The sequence below is a fragment of the Scyliorhinus torazame genome, chromosome 5 (assembly GCF_047496885.1).
Source record: "Scyliorhinus torazame isolate Kashiwa2021f chromosome 5, sScyTor2.1, whole genome shotgun sequence".
Classification (NCBI taxonomy): Eukaryota; Metazoa; Chordata; class Chondrichthyes; order Carcharhiniformes; family Scyliorhinidae; genus Scyliorhinus; species Scyliorhinus torazame.
Window position 1 is genome coordinate 47,688,465 of NC_092711.1, and position 25,954 is coordinate 47,714,418.

Here is a 25,954-nt window from a genome sequence, read left to right on the forward strand (position 1 = left end):
TCTGTCTCTGTCTGTGTCGCTGACTCTGTCTCTGCCTGTGTCTCTGCCTGTGTCTCTGTCTGTGTCTCTGTCTCGGTGTCTGTGTCTGTGTCGGTGTCGGTGTCGGTGTCTCTGTCTCTGTCTCTGTCTCGGTGTCTGTGTCGGTCTCGGTGTCTCTGTGTCTGCCTGTGTCCCTGAATCTGACTGCGTTTCTGTCTGTGTCTCTGCCTGTGTCTTTTTATCTCTCTCGGTCTGTGTCTGTCTGTGTTTCTGTCTGTGTCTCTGTCTGTATATCTGTCTGTGTCCCTGTCTCTGTCTTTGTTGGTGTCTGTGTTTCTGTGTCTGCCTGTGTCCCTGTCTGTGTCTCAGCCCGGGTCTCTGTCTGTGTCTCTGAATATGACTGCGTTTCTGTCTGTGTCTCTGCCTGTGTCTTTTTCTCTCTCTCGGTCTGTGTCTGTCTGTGTTCCTGTCTGTGTCTCTTTCACTGTCTGTGTCTGTGACTCTGTCTGTGTCTCTGTCTGTGTCTCTGTCTGTGTCTGTGTCTATGCCTGTGTCTGTGTCTCTGCCTGTGTCTGTGTCTCTGTCTCTGTCGCTGTTTCTGTCTGTTTCTCTGTCTATGTCTGTGTCTGTGTCTCTGTCTATATCTGTGCCTGTGTCTCTGTCTGTGCCTGTGTCCCTGTCTCTGTCTGTGTCTCTGTCTGTGTCTATGCCTCTGTCTGTGTCTGTCTCTGTCGCAGTCTCTGCCGCTGTCTGTGTCTCTGTCTGTGCCTCTGTCTGTGCCTGTGTCGGTGCCTGTGTCGGTGTCTGTGTCTCTGTGTCTGCCTGTGTCCCTGTATATGTCTGTGTCTCTGAATCTGACTGCGTTTATGTCTGTGGCTCTGCCTGTGTCTTTTTCTCTCTCTCGGTCTGTGTCTGTCTGTGTTTCTGTCTGTGTCTCTTTCTCTGTCTGTGCCTGTTTCTCTGTCTTTATCTCTGTCTGTGTCGCTGTCTTTGTGTGCGTCGCTGTGTCTGCCTGTGTCTCTGTCTCTGTCTGTATATCTGTCTGTGTCCCTGTCTCTGTTTGTGTTGGTGTCTGTGTCTCTGTGTCTGCCTGTGTCCCTGTAACTGTCTGTGTCTCAGCCCGGGTCTCTGTCTGTGTCTCTGAACCTGACTGCGTTTCTGTCTGTGTCTCTGACTGTGTCTTTTTCTCTCTCTCGGTCTGTGTCTGTCTGTGTTTCTGAGTCTGTGTCTGTGACTGTACCTGTGCCTGTGTCTGCGTCTCTGTCTGTGTCTCTGTGTCTCTGTATCTGTGTCTCTGTGTCTCTCTGTATCTGTGTCTCTGCCTGTGTCTCTGTGTCTCTGTGTCTGTGTCTGTGTCTCTGTGTCTGTCTCTGTGTCTGTGTCTGTGTCTCTGTCTCTGTCTCTGTGTCTCTGTGTCAGAGGCTCTGTCTGTGTCTCTGTCTGTGTGTCTGTGTCTGTGTCTCTGTGTCTGTGTCTCTGTGTCTCTGTCTGAGTCTCTGTCTGTGTCTGTGTTTCTGTTTGTGTCTGTGTCTGTGTTTGTGTCTGTGTCTGTGTCTGTGTCTGTGTCTGTGTCTGTGTCTGTGTCTGTGTCTCTGTGTCTCTGTGTCTGTGTCTCTGTCTGTGTCTCTGTCTGTGTCTCTGTCTCTGTCTGTGTCACATTCTGCTGCACAGACTGTGTTTAGGTGTGAGGCACACACCCTGCTGATCGGCAATGCGGGGAAGCACACCACCCAGCTGATCGGCCATGGTGGGGGCACACATCCAGCTGATCGGCAATGGGGGGAAGCACACACCCAGCTGATCGGCAATGGGGGGAAACACACACCCAGCTGATCGGCCATGGTGGGGGCACACATCCAGCTGATCGGCAATGGGGGGAAGCACACACCCAGCTGATCGGCAATGGGGGGAAGAACAGACACAGCTGATCGGCAATGGGGGGAAGCACACAACCAGCTGATCGGCAATGGGGGGAAGCACAAAACCAGCTGATCGGCAATGCAGGGAAGGACAGACCCAGCTGATCGGCAATGCGGGGAAGCAGACACCCAGCTGATCGGCAAAGTGGGGAAGCACACACCCAGCTGATCGGCAATGGGGGGAAGCACACACCCAGCTGATCGGCAATGCGGGGAAGGACACTCCCAGCTGATCGGCAATGGGGGGAAGCACACACCCAGCTGATCGGCAATGGGGGGAAACACACACCCAGCTGATCGGCAATGCGGGGAAGGACAGACCCAGCTGATCGGCAATGCGGGGAAGCACACACCCAGCTGATCGGCAATGGGGGGAAGCACATACCCAGCTGATCGGCAATGGGGGGAAGCACACACCCAGCTGATCAGCAATGCGGGGAAGGACAGACCCAGCTGATCGGCAATGGGGGAAAGCACACACCCAGCTGATCGGCAATGGGGGGAAGCACACACGCAGCTGATCGGCAATGCGGGGAAGCACACACCCAGCTGATCGGCAATGGGGGAAAGCACACACCCAGCTGATCGGCAATGGGGGGAAGCACACACGCAGCTGATCGGCAATGCGGGGAAGGACACACCCAGCTGATCGGCAATGGGGGGAAGCACACACACAGCTGATCGGCAATGGGGGAAAGCACACACCCAGCTGATCGGCAATGGGGGGAAGCACACACCCAGCTGATCGGCAATGGGGGGAAGCACACACCCAGCTGATCGGCAATGGGGGGAAGGACAGACCCAACTGATCGGCAATGGGGGGAAGCACACACCCAGCTGATCGGCAATGGGGGGAAGGACACACCCAGCTGATCGGCAATGCGGGGAAGGACACACCCAGCTGATCGGCAAAGAGGGGAAGCACACACCCAGCTGATCGGCAATGCGGGGAAGCACACACCCAGCTGATCGGCAACGCGGGGAAGGACACACCCAGCTGATCGGCAATGGGGGGAAGCACACACCCAGCTGATCGGCAATGCGGGGAAGCACACACCCAGCTGATCGGCAATGCGGGGAAGCACACACCCAGCTGATCGGCAATGTGGGGAAGGACAGGCCCAGCTGATCGGCAATGCGGGGAAGCACACACCCAGCTGATCGGCAATGCGGGGCAGGACACTCCCAGCTGATCGGCAATGGGGGGAAGCACACACCCAGCTGATCGGCAATGGGGGGAAGCACACACCCAGCTGATCGGCATGGGGGGGAAGCACACACCCAGCTGATCGGCAATGCGGGGAAGCACACACCCAGCTGATCGGCAATGGGGGGAAGCACACTCCCAGCTGATCGGCAATGCGGGGAAGCACACACCCAGCTGATCGGCAATGGGGGGAAGCACACACCCAGCTGATCGGCAATGCGGGGAAGCACACACCCAGCTGATCGGCAATGGGGGAAAGCACACACCCAGCTGATCGGCAATGGGGGGAAGCACACACCCAGCTGATCGGCAATGGGGGGAAGGACAGACCCAGCTGATCGGCAATGCGGGGAAGCACACTCCCAGCTGATCGGCAATGGGGGGAAGCACACACCCAGCTGATCGGCAATGGGGGGAAGGACACACCCAGCTGATCGGCAATGGGGGGAAGCACACATCCAAGCTGATCGGCAATGGGGGGAAGGACACACCCAGCTGATCGGCAATGCGGGGAAGGACAGACCCAGCTGATCGGCAATGGGGGAAGCACACACCCAGCTGATCGGCAATGGGGGGAAGGACACACCCAGCTGATCGGCAATGGGGGGAAGCACACACCCAGCTGATCGGCAATGGGGGAAGCACACACCCAGCTGATCGGCAATGGGGGGAAGGACAGACCCAGCTGATCGGCAATGCGGGGAAGGACAGACCCAGCTGATCGGCAATGGGGGGAAGCACACACCCAGCTGATCGGCAATGGGGGGAAGGACAGACCCAGCTGATCGGCAATGGGGGAAGCATACACCCAGTTGATCGGCAATGGGGGGAAGCACACACCCAGCTGATCGGCAATGCGGGGAAGCACACTCCCAGCTGATCGGCAATGGGGGGAAGGACAGACCCAGCTGATCGGCAATGGGGGGAAGCACACACCCAGCTGATCGGCAATGGGGGGAAGCACACACCCAGCTGATCGGCAATGCGGGGAAGCACACTCCCAGCTGATCGGCAATGGGGGGAAGGACAGACCCAGCTGATCGGCAATGGGGGGAAGCACACACCCAGCTGATCGGCAATGCGGGGAAGCACACACCCAGCTGATCGGCAATGCGGGGAAGCACACACCCAGCTGATCGGCAATGCGGGGAAGCACACACCCAGCTGATCGGCAATGGGGGGAAGCACACATCCAGCTGATCGGCAATGGGGGGAAGCACACACCCAGCTGATCGGCAATGGGGAGAGGCACACAACCAGCTGATCGGCAATGGGGGGAAGCACACACCCAGCTGATCGGCAATGGGGGGAAACACACACCCAGCTGATCGGCCATGGTGGGGGCACACATCCAGCTGATCGGCAATGGGGGGAAGCACACACCCAGCTAATCGGCAATGGGGGGAAGCACACACCCAGCTGATCGGCCATGGTGGGGGCACACATCCAGCTGATCGGCAATGGGGGGAAGCACACACCCAGCTGATCGGCAATGGGGGGAAGAACAGACACAGCTGATCGGCAATGGGGGGGAGGACACACCCAGCTGATCGGCAATGGGGGGAAGCACAAACCCAGCTGATCGGCAATGCAGGGAAGGACAGACCCAGCTGATCGGCAATGCGGGGAAGCACACACCCAGCTGATCGGCAAAGTGGGGAAGCACACACCCAGCTGATCGGCAATGGGGGGAAGCACACACCCAGCTGATCGGCAATGCGGGGAAGGACAGACCCAGCTGATCGGCAATGCGGGGAAGCACACACCCAGCTGATCGGCAATGGGGGGAAGGACACTCCCAGCTGATCGGCAATGGGGGGAAGCACATACCCAGCTGATCGGCAATGGGGGGAAACACACACCCAGCTGATCGGCAATGGGGGGAAGCACACACCCAGCTGATCGGCAATGGGGGGACGCACACACCCAGCTGATCGGCAATGCGGGGAAGGACAGACCCAGCTGATCGGCAATGCGGGGAAGCACACACCCAGCTGATCGGCAATGGGGGGAAGCACATACCCAGCTGATCGGCAATGGGGGGAAGCATACACCCAGCTGATCAGCAATGCGGGGAAGGACAGACCCAGCTGATCGGCAATGCGGGGAAAGCACACACCCAGCTGATCGGCAATGGGGGGAAGGACACTCCCAGCTGATCGGCAATGGGGGGAAGGACACAAGCAGCTGATCGGCAATGCGGGGAAGGACAGACCCAGCTGATCGGCAATGGGGGGAAGGACAGACCCAGCTGATCGGCAATGGGGGGAAAGCACACGCCCAGCTGATCGGCAATGGGGGGAAGCACACACCCAGCTGATCGGCAATGGGGGGAAGGACAGACCCAGCTGATCGGCAATGGGGGGACGGACAGACCCAGCTGATCGGCAATGGGGGGAAAGCACACGCCCAGCTGATCGGCAATGGGGGGAAGCACACACCCAGCTGACCGGCAATGGGGGGAAGCACACACGCAGCTGATCGGCAATGCGGGGAAGCACACACCCAGCTGATCGGCAATGGGGGAAAGCACACACCCAGCTGATCGGCAATGGGGGGAAGCACACACGCAGCTGATCGGCAATGCGGGGAAGGACACACCCAGCTGATCGGCAATGGGGGGAAGCACACACACAGCTGATCGGCAATGGGGGAAAGCACACACCCAGCTGATCGGCAATGGGGGGAAGCACACACCGAGCTGATCGGCAATGGGGGGAAGGACAGACCCAACTGATCGGCAATGGGGGGAAGCACACTCACAGCTGATCGGCAATGCGGGGAAGGACAGACCCAGCTGATCGGCAATGGGGGGTAGCACACACCCAGCTCATCGGCAATGGGGGGAAGGACAGACCCAGCTGATCGGCAATGGGGGGTAGCACACACCCAGCTGATCGGCAATGGGGGGAAGCACACACCCAGCTGATCGGCAATGGGGGGAAGCACACACCCAGCTGATCGGCAATGGGGGGAAGCACACACCCAGCTGATCGGCAATGGGGGGAAGCACACACCCAGCTGATCGGCAATGGGGGGAGGCACACTCCCAGCTGATCGGCAATGGGGGGAAGCACACACCCAGCTGATCGGCAATGGGGGGAAGGACAGACCCAGCTGATCGGCAATGCGGGGAAGCACACTCCCAGCTGATCGGCAATGGGGGGAAGGACACTCCCAGCTGATCGGCAATGGGGGGAAGCACACACCCAGCTGATCGGCAATGCGGGGAAGCACACACACAGCTGATCGGCAATGGGGGGAAGCACACACCCAGCTGATCGGCAATGGGGGGAAGCACACACCCAGCTGATCGGCAATGGGGGGAAGCACACACCCAGCTGATCGGCAATGGGGGGAAGGACACTCCCAGCTGATCGGCAATGGGGGGAAGGATAGACCCAACTGATCGGCAATGCGGGGAAGCACACACCCAGCTGATCGGCAATGGGGGGAAGCACACACCCAGCTGATCGGCAATGGGGGAAAGCACACACCCAGCTGATCGGCAATGCGGGGAAGCACACACCCAGCTGATCGGCAATGGGGGGAAGCACACACACAGCTGATCGGCAATGCGGGGAAGCACACACCCAGCTGATCGGCAATGCGGGGAAGCACACACCCAGCTGATCGGCAATGCGGGGAAGCACACACCCAGCTGATCGGCAATGCGGGGAAGGACACACCCAGCTGATCGGCAATGGGGGGAAGGACACTCCCAGCTGATCGGCAATGGGGGGAAGCACACACCCAGCTGATCGGCAATGCGGGGAAGCACACTCCCAGCTGATCGGCAAAGGGGGGAAGCACACACCCAGCTGATCGGCAATGCGGGGAAGCACACACCCAGCTGATCGGCAATGCGGGGAAGGACACACCCAGCTGATCGGCAATGCGGGGAAGCACACACCCAGCTGATCGGCAATGCGGGGAAGGACACACCCAGCTGATCGGCAATGCGGGGAAGCACACACCCAGCTGATCGGCAATGCGGGGAAGCACACACACAGCTGATCGGCAATGGGGGAAAGCACACACCCAGCTGATCGGCAATGGGGGGAAGCACACACCGAGCTGATCGGCAATGGGGGGAAGGACAGACCCAACTGATCGGCAATGGGGGGAAGCACACATCCAGCTGATCGGCCATGGGGGGAAGCACACACCCAGCTGATCGGCAATGGGGGGAAGGACAGACCCAGCTGATCGGCAATGGGGGGTAGCACACACCCAGCTGATCGGCAATGGGGGGAAGCACACACCCAGCTGATCGGCAATGGGGGGAAGCACACACCCAGCTGATCGGCAATGGGGGGAAGGACAGACCCAACTGATCGGCAATGGGGGGAAGCACACACCCAGCTGATCGGCAATGCGGGGAAGCACACACCCAGCTGATCGGCAATGGGGGGAAGGACACACCCAGCTGATCGGCAATGCGGGGAAGGACACACCCAGCTGATCGGCAATGGGGGGAGCCACACACCCAGCTGATCGGCAATGGGGGGAAGGACACACCCAGCTGATCGGCAATGGGGGGAAGGACAGACCCAGCTGATCGGCAATGCGGGGACGCACACACCCAGCTGATCGGCAATGCGAGGAAGGACACACCCAGCTGATCGGCAAGGGGGGGAAGGACACACCCAGCTGATCGGCAATGGGGGGAAGGACACACCCAGCTGATCGGCAATGGGGGGAAGGACACACCCAGCTGATCGGCAATGCGGGGAAGGACACACCCAGCTGATCGGCAATGCGGGGAAGGACACTCCCAGCTGATCGGCAATGGGGGGAAGCACACACCCAGCTGATCGGCAATGGGGGGAAGGACAGACCCAGCTGATCGGCAATGCGGGGACGCACACACCCAGCTGATCGGCAATGGGGGGAAGGACAGACCCAGCTGATCGGCAATGCGGGGAAGCACACTCCCAGCTGATCGGCAATGGGGGGAGCCACACTCCCAGCTGATCGGCAAAGGGGGGAAGCACACACCCAGCTGATCGGCAATGCGGGGAAGCACACACCCAGCTGATCGGCAATGCGGGGAAGCACACACCCAGCTGATCGGCAATGGGGGGAAGGACACACCCAGCTGATCGGCAATGGGGGGAAGCACACACCCAGCTGATCGGCAATGGGGGGAAGCACACACCCAGCTGATCGGCAATGCGGGGAAGGACACACCCAGCTGATCGGCAATGGGGGGAAGCACACACCCAGCTGATCGGCAATGCGGGGAAGCACACACCCAGCTGATCGGCAATGGGGGAAGCACAATCCCAGCTGATCGGCAATGCGGGGAAGGACAGACCCAGCTGATCGGCAATGGGGGGAAGCACACACCCAGCTGATCGGCAATGCGGGGAAGCACACACCCAGCTGATCGGCAATGGGGGGAAGCACACACCCAGCTGATCGGCAATGGGGGGAAGGACAGACCCAGCTGATCGGCAATGCGGGGAAGCACACACCCAGCTGATCGGCAATGGGGGGAAGCACACACCCAGCTGATCGGCAATGCGGGGAAGGACAGACCCAGCTGATCGGCAATGGGGGGAAGCACACACCCAGCTGATCGGCAATGCGGGGAAGGACAGACCCAGCTGATCGGCAATGGGGGGAAGGAAACACCCAGCTGATCGGCAATGGGGGGAAGGACAGACCCAGCTGATCGGCAATGGGGGGAAGCACACACCCAGCTGATCGGCAATGCGGGGAAGGACAGACCCAGCTGATCGGCAATGGGGGGAAGGACACACCCAGCTGATCGGCAATGGGGGGAAGGACAGACCCAGCTGATCAGCAATGGGGGGAAGGACAGACCCAGCTGATCGGCAATGGGGGGAAGCACACAACCAGCTGATCGGCAATGGGGGGAAGCACATACCCAGCTGATCGGCAATGGGGGGAAGCACACACCCAGCTGATCGGCAATGGGGGGAAGGAAACACCCAGCTGATCGGCAATGGGGGGAGCCACACACCCAGCTGATCGGCAATGGGGGGGAAGGACACACACAGCTGATCGGCAATGGGGGGAAGCACACACCCAGCTGATCGGCAATGCGGGGAAGGACAGACCCAGCTGATCGGCAATAGGGAGAAGCACACACCCAGCTGATCGGCAATGGGGGGGAAGCACACACCCAGCTGATCGGCAATGCGGGGAAGGACACACCCAGCTGATCGGCAATGGGGGGAAGGACAGACCCAGCTGATCGGCAATGGGGGGAAGGACAGACCCAGCTGATCGGCAATGGGGGGAAGGAAACACCCAGCTGATCGGCAATGGGGGGAAGGACAGACCCAACTGATCGGCAATGCGGGGAAGGACACTCCCAGCTGATCGGCAATGGGGGGAAGGACACTCCCAGCTGATCGGCAATGCGAAAAAGGACACTCCCAGCTGATCGGCAATGGGGGGAAGGACACTCCCAGCTGATCGGCAATGCGGGGAAGCACACTCCCAGCTGATCGGCAATGGGGGGAAGCACACACCCAGCTGATCGGCATGGGGGGGAAGCACACACCCAGCTGATCGGCAATGCGGGGAAGCACACACCCAGCTGATCGGCAATGGGGGGAAGCACACTCCCAGCTGATCGGCAATGCGGGGAAGCACACACCCAGCTGATCGGCAATGGGGGGAAGCACACACCCAGCTGATCGGCAATGGGGGGACGCACACTCCCAGCTGATCGGCAATGCGGGGAAGCACACACCCAGCTGATCGGCAATGGGGGGAAGCACACACCCAGCTGATCGGCAATGGGGGGAAGCACACGCCCAGCTGATCGGCAATGGGGGGAAGCACACGCCCAGCTGATCGGCAATGGGGGGGAAGCACACACCCAGCTGATCGGCAATGGGGGAAAGCACACACCCAGCTGATCGGCAATGGGGGGAAGCACACACCCAGCTGATCGGCAATGGGGGGAAGGACACACCCAGCTGATCGGCAATGGGGGGAAGCACACACCCAGCTGATCGGCAATGGGGGGAAGGGCAGACCCAGCTGATCGGCAATGGGGGGAAGGACACACCCAGCTGATCGGCAATGGCGGGAAGGACACACCCAGCTGATCGGCAATGGGGGGTAGCACACACCCAGCTGATCGGCAATGGGGGGAAGGACACAACCAGCTGATCGGCAATGGGGGGAAGCACACACCCAGCTGATCGGCAATGGGGGTAAGGACAGACCCAGCTGATCGGCAATGGGGGGAAGCACACACCCAGCTGATCGGCAATGGGGGGAAGGACAGACCCAGCTGATCGGCAATGGGGGGAAGGACAGACCCAGCTGATCGGCAATGGGGGGAAGCACACACCCAGCTGATCGGCAATGGGGGGAAGCACACTCCCAGCTGATCAGCAATGGGGGGAAGCACACACCCAGCTGATCGGCAATGGGGGGAAGCACACACCCAGCTGATCGGCAATGGGGGGAAGGACAGACCCAGCTGATCGGCAATGGGGGGAAGCACACACCCAGCTGATCGGCAATGCGGGGAAGCACACACCCAGCTGATCGGCAATGGGGGGAAGGGCAGACCCAGCTGATCGGCAATGGGGGGAAGGACAGACCCAGCTGATCGGCAATGGGGGGAAGGGCAGACCCAGCTGATCGGCAATGGGGGGAAGGACAGACCCAGCTGATCGGCAATGGGGGGAAGGACACTCCCAGCTGATCGGCAATGCGGGGAAGCACACACCCAGCTGATCGGCAATGGGGGGAAGCACACACCCAGCTGATCGGCAATGGGGGGAAGCACACACCCAGCTGATCGGCAATGGGGGGAAGCACACACCCAGCTGATCGGCAATGGGGGGAAGCACACGCCCAGCTGATCGGCAATGGGGGGGAAGGACACACCCAGCTGATCGGCAATGCGGGGAAGGACACACCCAGCTGATCGGCAATGGGGGGAAGCACACACCCAGCTGATCGGCAATGGGGGGAAGGACAGACCCAGCTGATCGGCAATGGGGGGAAGGACAGACCCAGCTGATCGGCAATGGGGGGAAGCACACACCCAGCTGATCGGCAATGGGGGGAAGGACAGACCCAGCTGATCGGCAATGGGGGGAAGGACAGACCCAGCTGATCGGCAATGGGGGGAAGCACACACCCAGCTGATCGGCAATGCGGGGAAGAACACACCCAGCTGATCGGCAATGGGGGGAAGGACAGACCCAGCTGATCGGCAATGCGGGGAAGGACACACCCAGCTGATCGGCAATGGGGGGAAGCACACACCCAGCTGATCGGCAATGCGGGGAAGAACACACCCAGCTGATCGGCAATGGGGGGAAGGACAGACCCAGCTGATCGGCAATGGGGGGAAGCACACACCCAGCTGATCGGCAATGCGGGGAAGCACACTCCCAGCTGATCGGCAATGGGGGGAAGCACACACCCAGCTGATCGGCAATGGGGGGGAAGAACACACCCAGCTGATCGGCAATGCGGGGAAGCACACACCCAGCTGATCGGCAATGCGGGGAAGCACACTCCCAGCTGATCGGCAATGGGGGGAAGCACACACCCAGCTGATCGGCAATGGGGGGGAAGAACACACCCAGCTGATCGGCAATGCGGGGAAGCACACACCTAGCTGATCGGCAATGCGGGGAAGCACACACCTAGCTGATCGGCAATGGGGGGAAGCACACACCCAGCTGATCGGCAATGGGGGGGAAGAACACACCCAGCTGATCGGCAATGGGGGGAAGCACACTCCCAGCTGATCGGCAATGCGGGGAAGCACACATCCAGCTGATCGGCAATGGGGGGAAGCACACTCCCAGCTGATCGGCAATGCGGGGAAGCACACACCCAGCTGATCGGCAATGGGGGGAAGCACACGCCCAGCTGATCGGCAATGGGGGGGGAAGCACACACCCAGCTCATCGGCAATGGGGGGAAGCACACACCCAGCTGATCGGCAATGCGGGGAAGGACACTCCCAGCTGATCGGCAATGGGGCGGGAAGCACACACCCAGCTGATCGGCAATGCGGGGAAGGACAGACCCAGCTGATCGGCAATGGGGGGAAGGACACTCCCAGCTGATCGGCAATGGGGGGAAGCACACACCCAGCTGATCGGCAATGCGGGGAAGGACACTCCCAGCTGATCGGCAATGCGGGGAATCACACGCCCAGCTGATCGGCAATGGGGGGAAGGACAGACCCAGCTGATCGGCAATGCGGGGAAGCAATCGCCCAGCTGATCGGCAATGGGGGGAAGCACACACCCAGCTGATCGGCAATGCGGGGAAGCACACACCCAGCTGATCGGCAATGGGGGGAAGGACACACCCAGCTGATCGGCAATGGGGGGAAGCACACACCCAGCTGATCGGCAATGGGGGGAAGCACACACCCAGCTGATCGGCAATGGGGGGAAGGACACTCCCAGCTGATCGGCAATGGGGGGAAGGACAGACCCAACTGATCGGCAATGCGGGGAAGCACACACCCAGCTGATCGGCAATGGGGGGAAGCACACACCCAGCTGATCGGCAATGGGGGGAAGCACACACCCAGCTGATCGGCAATGCGGGGAAGCACACACCCAGCTGATCGGCAATGGGGGGAAGCAAACACACAGCTGATCGGCAATGCGGGGAAGCACACACCCAGCTGATCGGCAATGCGGGGAAGCACACACCCAGCTGATCGGCAATGCGGGGAAGCACACACCCAGCTGATCGGCAATGCGGGGAAGGACACACCCAGCTGATCGGCAATGGGGGGAAGGACACTCCCAGCTGATCGGCAATGGGGGGAAGCACACACCCAGCTGATCGGCAATGCGGGGAAGCACACTCCCAGCTGATCGGCAAAGGGGGGAAGCACACACCCAGCTGATCGGCAATGCGGGGAAGCACACACCCAGCTGATCGGCAATGCGGGGAAGGACACACCCAGCTGATCGGCAATGCGGGGAAGCACACACCCAGCTGATCGGCAATGCGGGGAAGGACACACCCAGCTGATCGGCAATGGGGGGAAGGGCAGACCCAGCTGATCGGCAATGGGGGGAAGCACACGCCCAGCTGATCGGCAATGGGGGGGAAGGACACACCCAGCTGATCGGCAATGCGGGGAAGGACACACCCAGCTGATCGGCAATGGGGGGAAGCACACACCCAGCTGATCGGCAATGGGGGGAAGGACAGACCCAGCTGATCGGCAATGGGGGGAAGGACAGACCCAGCTGATCGGCAATGGGGGGAAGCACACACCCAGCTGATCGGCAATGGGGGGAAGGACAGACCCAGCTGATCGGCAATGGGGGGAAGGACAGACCCAGCTGATCGGCAATGGGGGGAAGCACACACCCAGCTGATCGGCAATGCGGGGAAGAACACACCCAGCTGATCGGCAATGGGGGGAAGGACAGACCCAGCTGATCGGCAATGCGGGGAAGGACACACCCAGCTGATCGGCAATGGGGGGAAGCACACACCCAGCTGATCGGCAATGCGGGGAAGAACACACCCAGCTGATCGGCAATGGGGGAAGGACAGACCCAGCTGATCGGCAATGGGGGGAAGCACACACCCAGCTGATCGGCAATGCGGGGAAGCACACACCCAGCTGATCGGCAATGCGGGGAAGCACACTCCCAGCTGATCGGCAATGGGGGGAAGCACACACCCAGCTGATCGGCAATGGGGGGGAAGAACACACCCAGCTGATCGGCAATGCGGGGAAGCACACACCTAGCTGATCGGCAATGGGGGGAAGCACACACCCAGCTGATCGGCAATGGGGGGGAAGAACACACCCAGCTGATCGGCAATGGGGGGAAGCACACTCCCAGCTGATCGGCAATGCGGGGAAGCACACATCCAGCTGATCGGCAATGGGGGGAAGCACACTCCCAGCTGATCGGCAATGCGGGGAAGCACACACCCAGCTGATCGGCAATGGGGGGAAGGACACACCCAGCTGATCGGCAATGCGGGGAAGCACACACCTAGCTGATCGGCAATGGGGGGAAGCACACACCCAGCTGATCGGCAATGGGGGGAAGCACACACCCAGCTGATCGGCAATGCGGGGAAGGACACTCACAGCTGATCGGCAATGGGGGGGAAGGACACACCCAGCTGATCGGCAATGGGGGGAAGCACACACCCAGCTGATCGGCAATGCGGGGAAGCACACACACAGCTGATCGGCAATGCGGGGAAGGACAGACCCAGCTGATCGGCAATGGGGGGAAGGAAACACCCAGCTGATCGGCAATGCGGGGAAGCACACGCCCAGCTGATCGGCAATGGGGGGGGAAGCACACACCCAGCTGATCGGCAATGGGGGGAAGCACACTCCCAGCTGATCGGCAATGCGGGGAAGCACACACCCAGCTGATCGGCAATGGGGGGAAGGACACACCCAGCTGATCGGCAATGCGGGGAAGCACACACCTAGCTGATCGGCAATGGGGGGAAGCACACACCCAGCTGATCGGCAATGGGGGGAAGCACACACCCAGCTGATCGGCAATGCGGGGAAGGACACTCACAGCTGATCGGCAATGGGGGGGAAGGACACACCCAGCTGATCGGCAATGGGGGGAAGCACACACCCAGCTGATCGGCAATGCGGGGAAGCACACACACTGCTGATCGGCAATGCGGGGAAGGACAGACCCAGCTGATCGGCAATGGGGGGAAGGAAACACCCAGCTGATCGGCAATGCGGGGAAGCACACGCCCAGCTGATCGGCAATGGGGGGGGAAGCACACACCCAGCTCATCGGCAATGGGGGGAAGCACACACCCAGCTGATCGGCAATGCGGGGAAGGACACTCCCAGCTGATCGGCAATGGGGGGGGAAGCACACACCCAGCTGATCGGCAATGCGGGGAAGGACAGACCCAGCTGATCGGCAATGGGGGGAAGGACACTCCCAGCTGATCGGCAATGGGGGGAAGCACACACCCAGCTGATCGGCAATGCGGGGAAGGACACTCCCAGCTGATCGGCAATGCGGGGAAGCACACGCCCAGCTGATCGGCAATGGGGGGAAGGACAGACCCAGCTGATCGGCAATGCGGGGAAGCACACGCCCAGCTGATCGGCAATGGGGGGAAGCACACACCCAGCTGATCGGCAATGCGGGGAAGCACACGCCCAGCTGATCAGCAATGGGGGGAAGGACAGACCCAGCTGATCGGCAATGGGGGGGAAGCACACACCCAGCTGATCGGCAATGCGGGGAAGGACAGACCCAGCTGATCGGCAATGGGGGGAAGGACAGACCCAGCTGATCGGCAATGGGGGGAAGGACAGACCCAGCTGATCGGCAATGGGGGGAAGCACACACCCAGCTGATCGGCAATGGGGGGAAGCACATACCCAGCTGATCGGCAATGGGGGGAAGCACACACCCAGCTGATCGGCAATGGGGGGAAGGAAACACCCAGCTGATCGGCAATGGGGGGAAGGACACTCCCAGCTGATCGGCAATGGGGGGAAGGACAGACCCAGCTGATCGGCAATGGGGGGAAGGACACTCCCAGCTGATCGGCAATGCGGGGAAGGACAGACCCAGCTGATCGGCAATGGGGGGAAGCACACACCCAGCTGATCGGCAATGGGGGGGAAGCACACACCCAGCTGATCGGCAATGGGGGGAAGCACACACCCAGCTGATCGGCAATGGGGGGAAGGACAGACCCAGCTGATCGGCAATGGGGGGAAGGACAGACCCAGCTGATCGGCAATGGGGGGAAGGACAGACCCAGCTGATCGGCAATGGGGGGAAGGACAGACCCAGCTGATCGGCAATGCGGGGAAGGAAACACCCAGCTGATCGGCAATGGGGGGAAGGACAGACCCAGCTGATCGGCAATGCGGGGAAGCACACACCCAGCTGATCGGCAATGCGGGGAAGGACACTCCCAGCTGATCGGCAATGGGGGGAAGGACACTCCCAGCTGATCGGCAATGGGGGAAGCACACACCCAGCTGATCGGCAATGGGGGGAAGCACACTCCCAGCTGATCGGCAATGCGGGGAAGCACACACCCAGCTGATCGGCAATGGGGGGAAGCACACACCCAGCTGATCGGCAATGGGGGGACGCACACTCCCAGCTGATCGGCATTGGGGGGAAGCACACGCCCAGCTGATCGGCAATGGGGGGAAGCACACGCCCAGCTGATCGGCAATGGGGGAAAGCACACACCCAGCTGATCGGCAATGGGGGGAAGCACACACCCAGCTGATCGGCAATGGGGGGAAGGACACACCCAGCTGATTGACAATGGGGGGAAGCACACACCCAGCTGATCGGCAATGGGGGGAAGGACAGACCCAGCTGATCGGCAATGGGGGGAAGGACAGACCCAGCTGATCGGCAATGGGGGGAAGGGCAGACCCAGCTGATCGGCAATGGGGGGAAGCAGACACCCAGCTGATCGGCAATGGGGGGAAGGACAGACCCAGCTGATCGGCAATGGGGGGAAGCACACACCCAGCTGATCGGCAATGGGGGGAAGGACAGACCGAGCTGATCGGCAGTGGGGGAAGCACACACCCAGCTGATCGGCAATGCGGGGAAGGACAGACCCAGCTGATCGGCAATGGGGGGAAGCACACACCCAGCTGATCGGCAATGCGGGGAAAGCACACACCCAGCTGATCGGCAATGGGGGGAAGGACAGACCCAGCTGATCGGCAATGGGGGGAAGCACACACCCAGCTGATCGGCAATGCGGGGAAGCACACACCCAGCTGATCGGCAATGGGGGGAAGGGCAGACCCAGCTGATCGGCAATGGGGGGAAGGACAGACCCAGCTGATCGGCAATGGGGGGAAGCACACACCCAGCTGATCGGCAATGGGGGGAAGCACACACCCAGCTGATCGGCAATGGGGGGAAGCACACACCCAGCTGATCGGCAATGGGGGGAAGCACACACCCAGCTGATCGGCAATGGGGGGAAGCACACGCCCAGCTGATCGGCAATGGGGGGGAAGGACACACCCAGCTGATCGGCAATGCGGGGAAGGACACACCCAGCTGATCGGCAATGGGGGGAAGCACACACCCAGCTGATCGGCAATGGGGGGAAGGACAGACCCAGCTGATCGGCAATGGGGGGAAGGACAGACCCAGCTGATCGGCAATGGGGGGAAGCACACACCCAGCTGATCGGCAATGGGGGGAAGGACAGACCCAGCTGATCGGCAATGGGGGGAAGGACAGACCCAGCTGATCGGCAATGCGGAGAAGCACACATCCAGCTGATCGGCAATGCGGGGAAGCACACTCCCAGCTGATCGGCAATGGGGGGAAGCACACACCCAGCTGATCGGCAATGGGGGGGGAAGAACACACCCAGCTGATCGGCAATGGGGGGAAGCACACTCCCAGCTGATCGGCAATGCGGGGAAGCACACATCCAGCTGATCGGCAATGGGGGGAAGCACACTCCCAGCTGATCGGCAATGCGGGGAAGCACACACCCAGCTGATCGGCAATGGGGGGAAGGACACACCCAGCTGATCGGCAATGGGGGGAAGCACAGACCCAGCTGTTCGGCAAAGGGGGGGAAGAACACACCCAGCTGATCGGCAATGCGGGGAAGCACACACCCAGCTGATCGGCAATGGGGGGAAGCACACACCTAGCTGATCGGCAATGGGGGGAAGCACACGCCCAGCTGATCGGCAATGGGGGGAAGCACACACCTAGCTGATCGGCAATGGGGGGAAGCACACACCTAGCTGATTGGCAATGGGGGAGGCACACACACAGCTGATCGGCAATGGGGGGAAGGACAGACCCAGCTGATCGGCAATGCGGGGAGGCACACACCCAGCTGATCGGCAATGGGGGGAAGCACACTCCCAGCTGATCGGCAATGTGGGGAAGCACACACCCAGCTGATCGGCAATGCGGGGAAGGACAGACCCAGCTGTTCGGCAAAGGGGGGAAGCACACTCCCAGCTGATCGGCAATGGGGGGAAGCACACACCCAGCTGATCGGCAATGGGGGGAAGGACACACCCAGCTGTTCGGCAAAGGGGGGAAGCACACTCCCAGCTGATCGGCAATGGGGGGAAGCACACACCCAGCTGATCGGCAATGGGGGGAAGGACACACCCAGCTGATCGGCAATGGGGGGAAGGACACACCCAGCTGATCGGCAATGGGGGGAGTCACACACCCAGCTGATCGGCAATGCGGGGAAGCACACACCCAGCTGATCGGCAATGGGGGGAAGGACACACCCAGCTGATCGGCAATGGGGGGAAGGACAGGCCCAGCTGATCGGCAATGGGGGGAGTCACACACCCAGCTGATCGGCAATGCGGGGAAGCACACTCCCAGCTGATCGGCAATGCGGGGAAGCACACACCCAGCTGATCGGCAATGGGGGGAAGGACACACCCAGCTGATCGGCAATGCGGGGAAGCACACTCCCAGCTGATCGGCAATGCGGGGAAGCACACACCCAGCTGATCGGCAATGGGGGGAAGGACAGACCCAGCTGATCGGCAATGGGGGGATGCACACTCCCAGCTGATCGGCAATGGGGGGAAGGACAGACCCAGCTGATCGGCAATGGGGGGAAGCACACACCCAGCTGATCGGCAATGGGGGGAAGCACATACCCAGCTGATCGGCAATGCGGGGCAGGACACTCCCAGCTGATCGGCAATGGGGGGAAGCACACACCCAGCTGATCGGCAATGGGGGGAAGCACACACCCAGCTGATCGGCAATGGGGGGAAGCACACACCCAGCTGATCGGCAATGGGGGGAAGCACACGCTAGCTGATCGGCAATGGGGGGGAAGCACACACCCAGCTGATCGGCAATGGGGGGAAGGACAGACCCAGCTGATCGGCAATGGGGTGAAGCACACACCCAGCTGATCGGCAATGGGGGGAAGCACACACCCAGCTGATCGGCAATGCGGGGAAGCACACACCCAGCTGATCGGCAATGGGGGGAAGCTCACACCCAGCTGATCGGCAATGGGGGGAAGCACACACCCAGCTGATCGGCAATGCGGGGAAGCACGCTCCCAGCTGATCGGCAATGGGGGGAAGCACACACCCAGCTGATCGGCAATGGGGGGAAGGACACTCCCAGCTGATCGGCAATGGGGGGAAGCACACACCCAGCTGATCGGCAATGCGGGGAAGCACGCTCCCAGCTGATCGGCAATGGGGGGAAGCACACACCCAGCTGATCGGCAATGGGGGGAAGGACAGAACCAGCTGATCGGCAATGGGGGGAAGGACACACCCAGCTGATCGGCAATGGGGGGAAGCACACACCCAGCTGATCGGCAATGGGGGGAAGGACAGACCCAGCTGCCCGGCAATGCGGGGAAGGACACACCCAGCTGATCGGCAATGGGGGGAAGCACACACCCAGCTGATCGGCAATGGGGGAAGCACACGCCCAGCTGATCGGCAATGGGGGGAAGGACAGACCCAGCTGATCGGCAATGGGGGGAAGCACACTCCCAGCTGATCGGCAATGGGGGGAAGCACACACCCAGCTGATCGGCAATGCGGGGAAGCACACACCCAGCTGATCGGCAATGGGGGGAAGGACAGACCCAGCTGATCGGCAATGGGGGGAAGCACACTCACAGCTGATCGGCAATGGGGGGAAGGACAGACCCAGCTGATCGGCAATGGGGGGAAGGACAATCCCAGCTGATCGGCAATGCGGGGAAGCACACACCCAGCTGATCGGCAATGGGGGGAAGCACACACCCAGCTGATCGGCAATGGGGGGAAGCACACACCCAGCTGATCGGCAATGGGGGGAAGGACACTCCCAACAGATCGGCAATGCGGGGCAGCACACACCCAGCTGATCGGCAATGGGGGGAAGGACACTCCCAGCTAATCGGCAATGGGGGGAAGCACACACCCAGCTGATCGGCAATGGGGGGAAGGACACTCCCAACAGATCGGCAATGGGGGGAAGGACAGACCCAGCTGATCGGCTATGGGGGGAAGGACACACCCAGCTGATCGGCAATGGGGGGAAGCACACACCCAGCTGATCGGCAATGGGGGGAAGGACACACCCAGCTGATCGGCAATGAGGGGAAGCACACACCCAGCTGATCGGCAATGGGGGGAAGGACACACCCAGCTGATCGGCAATGGGGGGAAGCACACACCTAGCTGATCGGCAATGGGGGGAAGGACACTCCCAGCTGATCGGCAATGGGAGGAAGCACACACCCAACTGATCGGCAATGCGGGGAAGCACACTCCCAGCTGATCGGCAAAGGGGGGAAGCACACACCCAGCTTATCGGCAATGCGGGGAAGGACACACCCAGCTGATCGGCAATGCGGGGAAGCACACACACAGCTGATCGGCAATGCGGGGAAGCACACACCGAGCTGATCGGCAATGGGGGGAAGCACACACCCAGCTGATCGGCAATGCGGGGAAGCACACACCCAGCTGATCGGCAATGGGGGGAAGGACACACCCAGCTGATCGGCAATGGGGGGAAGCACACACCCAGCTGATCGGCAATGCGGGGAAGCACACACCCAGCTGATCGGCAATGGGGTGAAGGACAGACCCAACTGATCGGCAATGCGGGGAAGCACACACCCAGCTGATCGGCAATGGGGGGAAGCACACACCCATCTGATCGGCAATGGCGGGAAGGACAGACCCAACTGATCGGCAATGCGGGGAAGCACACACCCAGCTGATCGGCAATGGGGGGAAGGACACTCCCAGCTGATCGGCAATGGGGGGAAGGACACACCCAGCTGATCGGCAATGCGGGGAAGCACACACCCAGCTGATCGGCAATGGGGGGAAGCACACACCCAGCTGATCGGCAATGGGGGGAAGCACAATCCCAGCTGATCGGCAATGGGGGGAAGCACACACCCAGCTGATCGGCAATGCGGGGAAGGACAGACCCAGCTGATCGGCAATGGGGGGAAGGACAGACCCAGCTGATCGGCAATGGGGGGAAGCACACACCCAGCTGATCGGCAATGCGGGGAAGGACAGACCCAGCTGATCGGCAATGGGGGGAAGGACACTCCCAGCTGATCGGCAATGGGGGGAAGCACACACCCAGCTGATCGGCAATGCGGGGAAGGACAGACCCAGCTGATCGGCAATGCGGGGAAGCACACACCCAGCTGATCGGCAATGGGGGGAAGCACACACCCAGCTGATCGGCAATGCGGGGAAGCACACACCCAGCTGATCGGCAATGGGGGGAAGCACATACCCAGCTGATCGGCAATGCGGGGAAGGACACTCCCAGCTGATCGGCAATGGGGGGAAGCACACACCCAGCTGATCGGCAATGCGGGGAAGCACACACCCAGCTGATCGGCAATGGGGGGAAGCACACACCCAGCTGATCGGCAATGCGGGGAAGGACAGACCCAGCTGATCGGCAATGGGGGGAAGGAAACACCCAGCTGATCGGCAATGGGGGGAAGCACACACCCAGCTGATCGGCAATGCGGGGAAGGACACTCCCAGCTGATCGGCAATGGGGGGAAGCACACACCCAGCTGATCGGCAATGCGGGGAAGGACAGACCCAGCTGATCGGCAATGGGGGGAAGCACACACCCAGCTGATCGGCAATGCGGGGAAGGACACTCCCAGCTGATCGGCAATGCGGGGAAGGACAGACCCAGCTGATCGGCAATGGGGGGAAGCACACACCCAGCTGATCGGCAATGGGGGGAAGCACACGCCCAGCTGATCGGCAATGGGGGGGAAGGACAGACCCAGCTGATCGGCAATGGGGGGAAGGACAGACCCAGCTGATCGGCAATGGGGGGAAGCACACACCCAGCTGATCGACAATGGGGGGAAGCACATACCCAGCTGATCGGCAATGGGGGGAAGCACACAACCAGCTGATCGGCAATGGGGGGAAGCACACACCCAGCTGATCGGCAATGGGGGGAAGGACAGACCCAGCTGATCGGCAATGGGGGGAAGGACAGACCCAGCTGATCGGCAATGGGGGGGAAGGACAGACGCAGCTGATCGGCAATGCGGGGAAGCACACACCCAGCTGATCGGCAATGGGGGGAAGGACAGACCCAGCTGATCGGCAATGGGGGGAAGGACACACCCAGCTGATCGGCAATGGGGGGAAGCACACTCCCAGCTGATCGGCAATGGGGGGAAGCACACTCCCAGCTGATCGGCAATGGGGGGCAGGACAGACCCAGCTGATCGGCAATGGGGGGAAGGAAACACCCAGCTGATCGGCAATGGGGGGAAGGACAGACCCAGCTGATCGGCAATGCGGGGAAGCACACTCCCAGCTGATCGGCAATGGGGGGAAGGACAGACCCAGCTGATCGGCAATGCGGGGAAGCACACACCCAGCTGATCGGCAATGGGGGGAAGCACACACCCAGCTGATCGGCAATGGGGGGAAGCACACACCCAGCTGATCGGCAATGCGGGGAAGCACACACCCAGCTGATCGGCAATGGGGGGAAGCACACTCCCAGCTGATCGGCAATGCGGGGAAGCACACACCCAGCTGATCGGCAATGCGGGGAAGCACACACCCAGCTGATCGGCAATGGGGGGACGCACACTCCCAGCTGATCGGCAATGGGGGGACGCACACTCCCAGCTGATCGGCAATGGGGGGAAGCACACGCCCAGCTGATCGGCAATGGGGGGAAGCACACGCCCAGCTGATCGGCAATGGGGGGGGAAGCACACACCCAGCTGATCGGCAATGGGGGAAAGCACACACCCAGCTGATCGGCAATGGGGGGAAGCACACACCCAGCTGATCGGCAATGGGGGGAAGGACACACCCAGCTGATCGGCAATGGGGGGAAGGACACACCCAGCTGATCGGCAATGCGGGGAAGCACACACCCAGCTGCCCGGCAATGCGGGGAAGCACACTCCCAGCTGATCGGCAATGCGGGGAAGCACACTCCCAGCTGATCGGCAATGGGGGGAGTCACACCCACCCACCGATAGTCCTGGTCATGCAGAATGGTAAATCAGGGTGAGGCTGGCTGGGGAGGGTCAGTTTCACCGGCAGTGCGAGGAGAGAGATGCCGAGTGGGTGGGGTTTCCTCTCAGGATTTAATGAATTGAAGAATTGAACGAAAGGGAACTTTCAGCACATTTTTCAACTGCTGCCTGAACTGAGTCTGTGTCACGGCGTAAATCGCAGTGTTTGTGCAGCAGCTCAGGAGCTGCAACATGAAGCCCAATTCCTGAACATAATCATCTAACCATACAGACTTATACCCCAGCCACCGCATCCGGTTCCATATAGAATAAACCATTACCGTTGACCATAACAGGATGAAGTTGGCGGAGATAACGAAGAGTAAGATGATGGATTTGCTGCGACTCTCCATCTCCGGGTCTCTGGCACTGTGCCCACTGCTGTGAGCCCGGAGTCTCCTGCGGGCCCTGCTGCTCAGGACAATGTGTCTGACGGTGAGAACATTGAGCAGCAGAATCAGGGCGAATGGAACACACGGGGTTAGAATGTGGTGGAGGAACTCGATTGGTCCCCAGACCGGAGAGGACATAACACCCATTGTGACATCACAAAACCAGGGGTCGTTCCCCAGCCGATACCCACCGGACAGCATCACCCCCCAGGAAATGTCCTTCAGACAGCTCAGCACAGCCACTGTTCCCAGAACCACAGCCGCCGCTTTCTCGCTGCAATATTTACTTTTCAGCCTCGGGCAACAAATGGCCACAAATCGATCAAAGGTGAAAGTGACGGTGAACCAGACAGAACAGTCAGTGGCTGCATAAAGCAGGGCGGCGTGGATATTACACACGGGGATGGACCACAGGAAATAAAACTGTTCCCTAAAAACAATGGGAATGTGTCTGAATATCAGGTCGAGAATCACGACCAGGAGATCCCCCACTGCCATGGCCAACAGGTAACAACTCACACATTTGGACAGCCCGCAGTTTCTTCTCTTCAGGACCACAATTGTGATGAGGTTCACTGTGAGGAAGGGAAATACACAATGAAATTATACATCAGCCTGGGAAAGACATCACAAGTATGGTCGGCGTGGTGTGGAGGGAGTGAAATAAATATACTAATACACACACTCACAGAGACAGTAACACACTCACACACAGACACAGAAACAGTAACACACTCACACACAGACAGTAATGCACTCACACACACACTCATATACTCACACTCACACACTGACACTGACACACACACATACACTAACACACACACACACACACTCACAGACCACTCACACAGACACTAACACACTCACACGCACATACAGAGACAGTAATATACTCACACTTACACAGACACTAACACACACTGACACACACATACAGAGACAGTAATACCCTCACACTCACACAGACAGTAACAGACACACCGACACACATACAGTAATACACACACACACACACGGACAGAGACAGTTATGCATTCACACTCACACAGACACTGAACCACACACATGCATACAGTAACACACTCGCATACACACACAGACAGAGACAGTAATACACTCACATACTCTGACACACACTCACACACATCCAGAGGCAGTAATACACTCACACACACACAGACACTAACACACACATACACACATACAGAGACAGTAATACACTCACGAACACATACAGAGACAGTAATACACTCACACTCACACATACAGAGACAGCAATACACTCGCATATCCACACAGGCACTAACACACTCACACACACATACAGTAATACACTCACACACACACAAGCAGATACAGCAATACACTCACACTCACACAGATACTAACACACACACAGTAATGCACACACACGCACAGACAGAGACTGTAATGCACTCACACAGAGACTAACACACTCACACACTCATACAGAGACAGTAATACACACACACTCACACACACACATGCAGAGACAGTAATACACTCACACTCACACAGACACGAACACACTCACACACACATGCAGAGACAGCAATACACTCACACTCACACAGACACTAACACACTCACACACACACATACAAAGACAATAATACACTCACACTCACACAGACACTAACACACTCACACAGAGACAGTAATATACTCAGGCACAAAGGCACTAATACACACTCACAGAGACACTAATGCACACACTCACGCAAACAGACACAAAGACGCACACTCACTGACACTGATACACTAATACAAACACTCACAGAAACAGAGACACTAATACACACGCTCAAAGACACACAGAGAAACTAATACACACACTCACGCAAACAGACACAAAGACGCACACTCACTGACACGCAGATACACTAATACAAACTCACAGACACACACAGACACTAATACACACACACACAGACAATAATTCACACACACAGACACATAGAGAAAGAAATATACACACTCACAGACACACACTGACACTAATACACACACACACTGACACTGATAAACACACTCACAGGCACAGAGACAATAATACACATACTCACACACAGACTCTAATAAACACTCACAGACAGACTGCGACACTAATACACACACTCACACACAGATACACTAATACACACAATCACTGACTCACGCAGACATTAATACATCCACACACAGACAGAGACACGAATATACACACACACAGAAACTAATAGACACACTCACAGCCGCACACAAAGACTCTAATACACACATTCACACACACACAAATACACACACTCTCAGACACACAGATAGAACATAGAACACAGAACATTACAGTGCAGTACAGGCCCTTCAGCCCTCGATGTTGCGCCGACCTGTAGATAGACTAA